The sequence below is a fragment of the Schistocerca piceifrons genome, unplaced genomic scaffold, assembly GCF_021461385.2.
Source record: "Schistocerca piceifrons isolate TAMUIC-IGC-003096 unplaced genomic scaffold, iqSchPice1.1 HiC_scaffold_1335, whole genome shotgun sequence".
Classification (NCBI taxonomy): domain Eukaryota; kingdom Metazoa; phylum Arthropoda; class Insecta; order Orthoptera; family Acrididae; genus Schistocerca; species Schistocerca piceifrons.
The window spans coordinates 17,501-25,000 of NW_025727164.1; the positions used below are offsets into that span (position 1 = coordinate 17,501).

A 7,500-nucleotide genomic window follows, 5' to 3' on the forward strand; every position below is an offset into this window, starting at 1 on the left:
CGCTGTCCCTATACATGAGCCGCGACCTGTACCACTTACGAGCGAGAGACGCGATCGCGTTGCTCACTGTACGGCGTCCGATACCGAGCCATCAGCATGTCGGTCCCCATGCGCGTTGCACTCGCACTCGCACTCGCAAAAACGTGGGGCAAATATATTACGCGGAAGAGTTATAACAGACCGAGCCCCACTGCATGGGGGGAGTCTTTGTCACTAATGTACACAGATAGAACATTGTGGACTGGAACCAGATTACCCGTACACACGGCGCTGATTAGTAATCAATGCAGAGCCATCAAACTACAGAAAATATATACAACTGTCCGTATACATGCTGAAAGAGTCTGCCCACAATGGGAACCACACGTCAGCCAGACACTCTGATCACGCACCACTCTCTGCTTCTAACAGGCGCACATACAATATGTAAGCACCAGCATGGAACAACATCCAGTGCATCCTCTCCGCCACATTACACAATCCACACTATCACAACCAGACCAGGAGGTCCATGCGGAAAATAGAATATCCCACCCTTTCGACATCCACCATTGCGCAGATAAGGCACCAACACCCACACATGTCCTATACAACGGTGCACCCAACATCACAATAGTACCTCCTGTCACAGCGCACAAACAATGACATGAGTCAAAGACACAGGTCTGACACAAGCATAGAATTGGAGCGCCGCCTCTAATAAGCCAAAGGTGCATCCTGACGTGACAAATCTCATCATGTCACAAGCATTCACTTACTATAATCACTATCAACGAACCTGCCGCCCCGCCCCCCCCCCCCCCCCCACACCTTTCCTTACAACAACGTGTAACCTAACCTAACCCATGTTGTACCTTAACCTAACCCATGTTGTACCTTAACCTAACCCATGTTGTGCCTTAACCTAACCCATGTTGTGCCTTAACCTAACCCATGTTGTCCCCTAACCTAACCCAAGTTGTCCCCTAACCTAACCCATGTTGTCCCTTAACCTAACCCATGTTGTGCCTTAACCTAACCCATGTTGTGCCTTAACCTAACCCATGTTGTCCCCTAACCTAACCCATGTTGTCCCCTAACCTAACCCATGTTGTGCCTTAACCTAACCCATGTTGTCCCCTAACCTAACCCATGTTGTGCCTTAACCTAACCCATGTTGTCCCCTAACCTAACCCATGTTGTCCCCTAACCTAACCCATGTTGTCCCCTAACCTAACCCATGTTGTGCCTTAACCTAACCCATGTTGTGCCTTAACCTAACCCATGTTGTCCCCTAACCTAACCCAAGTTGTCCCCTAACCTAACCCATGTTGTCCCCTAACCTAACCCATGTTGTGCCTTAACCTAACCCATGTTGTGCCTTAACCTAACCCATGTTGTGCCTTAACCTAACCCATGTTGTCCCCTAACCTAACCCATGTTGTCCCCTAACCTAACCCATGTTGTGCCTTAACCTAACCCATGTTGTCCCCTAACCTAACCCATGTTGTGCCTTAACCTAACCCATGTTGTCCCCTAACCTAACCCATGTTGTCCCCTAACCTAACCCATGTTGTCCCCTAACCTAACCCATGTTGTGCCTTAACCTAACCCATGTTGTGCCTTAACCTAACCCATGTTGTCCCCTAACCTAACCCATGTTGTCCCCTAACCTAACCCATGTTGTCCCCTAACCTAACCCATGTTGTCCCCTAACCTAACCCATGTTGTCCCCTAACCTAACCCATGTTGTCCCCTAACCTAACCCATGTTGTCCCCTAACCTAACCCATGTTGTCCCCTAACCTAACCCATGTTGTCCCCTAACCTAACCCATGTTGTCCCCTAACCTAACCCATGTTGTGCCCTAACCTAACCCATGTTGTGCCCTAACCTAACCCATGTTGTGCCCTAACCTAACCCATGTTGTGCCTTAACCTAACCCATGTTGTCCCCTAACCTAACCCATGTTGTCCCCTAACCTAACCCATGTTGTCCCCTAACCTAACCCATGTTGTCCCCTAACCTAACCCATGTTGTGCCTTAACCTAACCCATGTTGTCCCCTAACCTAACCCATGTTGTCCCCTAACCTAACCCATGTTGTCCCCTAACCTAACCCATGTTGTCCCCTAACCTAACCCATGTTGTCCCCTAACCTAACCCATGTTGTCCCCTAACCTAACCCATGTTGTCCCCTAACCTAACCCATGTTGTCCCCTAACCTAACCCATGTTGTGCCCTAACCTAACCCATGTTGTCCCCTAACCTAACCCATGTTGTGCCTTAACCTAACCCATGTTGTGCCTTAACCTAACCCATGTTGTCCCCTAACCTAACCCATGTTGTCCCCTAACCTAACCCATGTTGTGCCTTAACCTAACCCATGTTGTGCCGTAACCTAACCCATGTTGTGCCTTAACCTAACCCATGTTGTGCCTTAACCTAACCCATGTTGTGCCTTAACCTAACCCATGTTGTGCCTTAACCTAACCCATGTTGTGCCTTAACCTAACCCACGTTGTCCCCTAACGTAACCCACGTTGTCCCCTAACGTAACCCACGTTGTCCCCTAACGTAACCCACGTTGTCCCCTAACGTAACCCACGTTGTCCCCTAACGTAACCCACGTTGTCCCCTAACGTAACCCACGTTGTCCCCTAACGTAACCCACGTTGTCGCCTATCGTAACCCACGTTGTCGCCTAAACCTGCTCTGTAATTGTTATACGACTCGTTCAATTAGTGTAGTGTTGCCCACCCGCAACCCTCGCAATATAGTTCGCTACTCGCACTGCCCGCTCCCCTGTGTATCGCTTCATGTTAAACACCTTGCAAGTCTTGCTGACTTTCCACATGCTCCTGCTGTACACTGTAATGTGGATGGCAGCAGGGCGTACATGCCGCCCCCCCCCCCCCCCCCACCTCTCCCCACGTCCCCACCTTGCCCCCTGCCTTCGCAAGGTGGTTGGTGACAAGTTTGCATGTTCAATGCCCTTCGCATGCGACGTACGCAGGCTACGTTGTGGTGCGGCCTGTGTCAACTGTCCGCTGATGTCGTACGCGTGAACCACAATCTGTACTGCACATTCGTCCTTATGTACTGAATGATACATCGTGGCACATGTGTGACCGTACAACGACTGCGCCCAAAAACGGCGGACCATACAGTGCAAATATTGTGCACGCAGCTACGTGTCGTCTCCCTATGAGAGCTGGATTGCAGTGTGGTACGCCATAGAGACGTGTGGGAGGAACGGACGCCGTGGATGGCGATCAGCATGAGCTGTCTGTTGATGTATTCGGACCTAGTCGTCTCTCCTCACACACCGTGATGGCATGGTGCAGCGCGTTCCATATCTGCGACATGCTACAGAAGCCGGTTGACAGTCGTTCGAGCAATGGACATCGCATACGTACGGGGGCCACCTTCCACGTATTGTCTAGGCGTGCACATTTTGTTGCGTGTATGTGGGCAGACGTAGTGTGGCGTGACACCTGACACAGGCATGCAATAATGGTTGAAGTTGCAAATGGCGATGGACGCCTACGTTTTCTGGTGAAGTTACGCAAATGAAGAAATGGTAACCCGTTGTGGTGCGGTTGTTCTCGCTAGGGGTGAATCGGTGATGGCGACGATAGGTTGAGGTACTAACCGGTTGTTCCAGCGATACCCACCATGCCGACGAAACTGAACGGCATCTGGGTGTGAAGCGATACGCGGCGGTGGCTGGGTGGGACCGTCCCCGGCCGGTGAGGGGGCGCCTCCCGGCGTGCTGGCCGCGCGGTGCGTGGGCGCACGCGCTACAGCCGGCTGGTGGGGGCGGCCAGTGGCAGGCGCGCCGGCCGACGGACGCGGCAGGCGTCGCAGCTGCGCGCCGGCGCACCCTGCGCGCGGCGCCGTGCGGCCAAAGTAGGTCCTCGCGGGCCCGGTGCGAAGCGCGGTGGACATCTGCAGTGTGCTGGTCCGATTGAGGACTGTGTGCGTTGAGGATGCGCCGCCGCCCGGCGCTCGGCGCCGCGACGCCGTCTGCTGCTCGGTCGCCCCAGCGGTTCTCGCTGGTGGTTTGTATCGCAGCTGTGCGGATGTGTTGGCGTGTGCGCTGTGCTGGGAGAGTTCGCTTCGGCACCCAAGTGGGGCTTTTGTCCTTCTGTGGCGCTGGCGTTGGAGCTGCCGGTCACCGTAGGTGGCGCGTGTTGTCTCCCGCCGGCAATGCCACGACAGCACGCTCCCGGGCCTCTGTCGGCAGCGGCAAGCTCAGTTGGGAGCACGGGTGGTCGCACCGAAAGCGTCTACTCGCCTAACTCCGGGCGATTGCGCCTCTCTCGAACCCGACCAAGTACTTGGGACGGCGCTGCGCGCCGCCGGGACCTGAGAGGGTTTCGAGGTGTATTGTGCAGGGGAGCTCAGCCTCCTCCTGTTTGCAGAATGATTGAGCGGACGCTTGCGTGTTCGCGCGGGCCCCCGGGACACACTCCCGGGCGGCCGGCTGCTCAGCTCTAGTTGACGCAGCTCCCTGGTTGATCCTGCCAGTAGTCATATGCTTGTCTCAAAGATTAAGCCATGCATGTCTCAGTACAAGCCGCATTAAGGTGAAACCGCGAATGGCTCATTAAATCAGTTATGGTTCCTTAGATCGTACCCACGTTACTTGGATAACTGTGGTAATTCTAGAGCTAATACATGCAAACAGAGTCCCGACCAGAGATGGAAGGGACGCTTTTATTAGATCAAAACCAATCGGTCGGCTCGTCCGGTCCGTTTGCCTTGGTGACTCTGAATAACTTTGGGCTGATCGCACGGTCCTCGTACCGGCGACGCATCTTTCAAATGTCTGCCTTATCAACTGTCGATGGTAGGTTCTGCGCCTACCATGGTTGTAACGGGTAACGGGGAATCAGGGTTCGATTCCGGAGAGGGAGCCTGAGAAACGGCTACCACATCCAAGGAAGGCAGCAGGCGCGCAAATTACCCACTCCCGGCACGGGGAGGTAGTGACGAAAAATAACGATACGGGACTCATCCGAGGCCCCGTAATCGGAATGAGTACACTTTAAATCCTTTAACGAGTATCTATTGGAGGGCAAGTCTGGTGCCAGCAGCCGCGGTAATTCCAGCTCCAATAGCGTATATTAAAGTTGTTGCGGTTAAAAAGCTCGTAGTTGGATTTGTGTCCCACGCTGTTGGTTCACCGCCCGTCGGTGTTTAACTGGCATGTATCGTGGGACGTCCTGCCGGTGGGGCGAGCCGAAGGCGTGCGACCGCCCCGTGCGTGCTCGTGCGTCCCGAGGCGGACCCCGTTGAAATCCTACCAGGGTGCTCTTTATTGAGTGTCTCGGTGGGCCGGCACGTTTACTTTGAACAAATTAGAGTGCTTAAAGCAGGCAAGCCCGCCTGAATACTGTGTGCATGGAATAATGGAATAGGACCTCGGTTCTATTTTGTTGGTTTTCGGAACCCGAGGTAATGATTAATAGGGACAGGCGGGGGCATTCGTATTGCGACGTTAGAGGTGAAATTCTTGGATCGTCGCAAGACGAACAGAAGCGAAAGCATTTGCCAAGTATGTTTTCATTAATCAAGAACGAAAGTTAGAGGTTCGAAGGCGATCAGATACCGCCCTAGTTCTAACCATAAACGATGCCAGCCAGCGATCCGCCGCAGTTCCTCCGATGACTCGGCGGGCAGCCTCCGGGAAACCAAAGCTTTTGGGTTCCGGGGGAAGTATGGTTGCAAAGCTGAAACTTAAAGGAATTGACGGAAGGGCACCACCAGGAGTGGAGCCTGCGGCTTAATTTGACTCAACACGGGAAACCTCACCAGGCCCGGACACCGGAAGGATTGACAGATTGATAGCTCTTTCTTGATTCGGTGGGTGGTGGTGCATGGCCGTTCTTAGTTGGTGGAGCGATTTGTCTGGTTAATTCCGATAACGAACGAGACTCTAGCCTGCTAACTAGTCGCGTGACATCCTTCGTGCTGTCAGCGATTACTTTTCTTCTTAGAGGGACAGGCGGCTTCTAGCCGCACGAGATTGAGCAATAACAGGTCTGTGATGCCCTTAGATGTTCTGGGCCGCACGCGCGCTACACTGAAGGAATCAGCGTGTCTTCCTAGGCCGAAAGGTCGGGGTAACCCGCTGAACCTCCTTCGTGCTAGGGATTGGGGCTTGCAATTGTTCCCCATGAACGAGGAATTCCCAGTAAGCGCGAGTCATAAGCTCGCGTTGATTACGTCCCTGCCCTTTGTACACACCGCCCGTCGCTACTACCGATTGAATGATTTAGTGAGGTCTTCGGACTGGTACGCGGCATTGACTCTGTCGTTGCCGATGCTACCGGAAAGATGACCAAACTTGATCATTTAGAGGAAGTAAAAGTCGTAACAAGGTTTCCGTAGGTGAACCTGCGGAAGGATCATTACCGACTAGACTGCATGTCTTTCGATGTGCGTGTCGTGTCGCGCAACACGCTACCTGTACGGCTCGCAGTAGCCGTGCGCCGCGTGCGGAACCACGCGTGCCTCTCAAAACTAGCGGCAATGTTGTGTGGTACGAGCGCTGAAGCGCTGGAGCGGCTGGCCTGCGGCACCTGGCGCCTGGCGCCGGTTTTGAATGACTTTCGCCCGAGTGCCTGTCCGCTCCGGTGTGGAGCCGTACGACGCCCGTCGGCCGTGAGGCCGTTGGACACAGAACGCTGGAACAGGGGCCGCCACACGCCTCACTCCCGCCTATGCGACCGTCTCGAAAGAGACGGCGGAAACTTGAGAAAAGATCACCCAGGACGGTGGATCACTCGGCTCGTGGGTCGATGAAGAACGCAGCAAATTGCGCGTCGACATGTGAACTGCAGGACACATGAACATCGACGTTTCGAACGCACATTGCGGTCCATGGATTCCGTTCCCGGGCCACGTCTGGCTGAGGGTCGGCTACGTATACTGAAGCGCGCGGCGTTTGCCCCGCTTCGCAGACCTGGGAGTGTCGCGGCCGCCTGTGGGGCCGGCCGCGTCTCCTCAAACGTGCGATGCGCGCCCGTCGCCTGGCGGTTCGCATACCGGTACTTTCTCGGTAGCGTGCACAGCCGGCTGGCGGTGTGGCGTGCGACACCTCGTACAACGACCTCAGAGCAGGCGAGACTACCCGCTGAATTTAAGCATATTACTAAGCGGAGGAAAAGAAACTAACAAGGATTCCCCCAGTAGCGGCGAGCGAACAGGGAAGAGTCCAGCACCGAACCCCGCAGGCTGCCGCCTGTCGTGGCATGTGGTGTTTGGGAGGGTCCACTACCCCGACGCCTCGCGCCGAGCCCAAGTCCAACTTGAATGAGGCCACGGCCCGTAGAGGGTGCCAGGCCCGTAGCGGCCGGTGCGAGCGTCGGCGGGACCTCTCCTTCGAGTCGGGTTGCTTGAGAGTGCAGCTCCAAGTGGGTGGTAAACTCCATCTGAGACTAAATATGACCACGAGACCGATAGCGAACAAGTACCGTGAGGGAAAGTTGAAAAGAACTTTGAAGAGAGAGTTC

At 54.5% G+C, this 7,500-nt stretch overlaps 2 non-coding genes and 1 pseudogene across 2 annotated transcripts; all 3 read left to right on the plus strand.

The window, feature by feature from the left end:
- The first annotated feature begins 4,490 nt into the window (after nt 1–4,490).
- LOC124732271 lies at nt 4,491–6,399 on the plus strand. The gene has a single exon (XR_007008646.1). It is a non-coding gene; the product is annotated as a small subunit ribosomal RNA (ribosomal RNA).
- Nucleotides 6,400–6,751: 352 nt separating this feature from the next.
- Nucleotides 6,752–6,906, plus strand: LOC124732278. Its single transcript, XR_007008650.1, has one exon. It is a non-coding gene; the product is annotated as a 5.8S ribosomal RNA (ribosomal RNA).
- Nucleotides 6,907–7,094: 188 nt separating this feature from the next.
- LOC124732275 overlaps nt 7,095–7,500 on the plus strand; it is a 4,222-nt pseudogene continuing 3,816 nt past the window's right edge.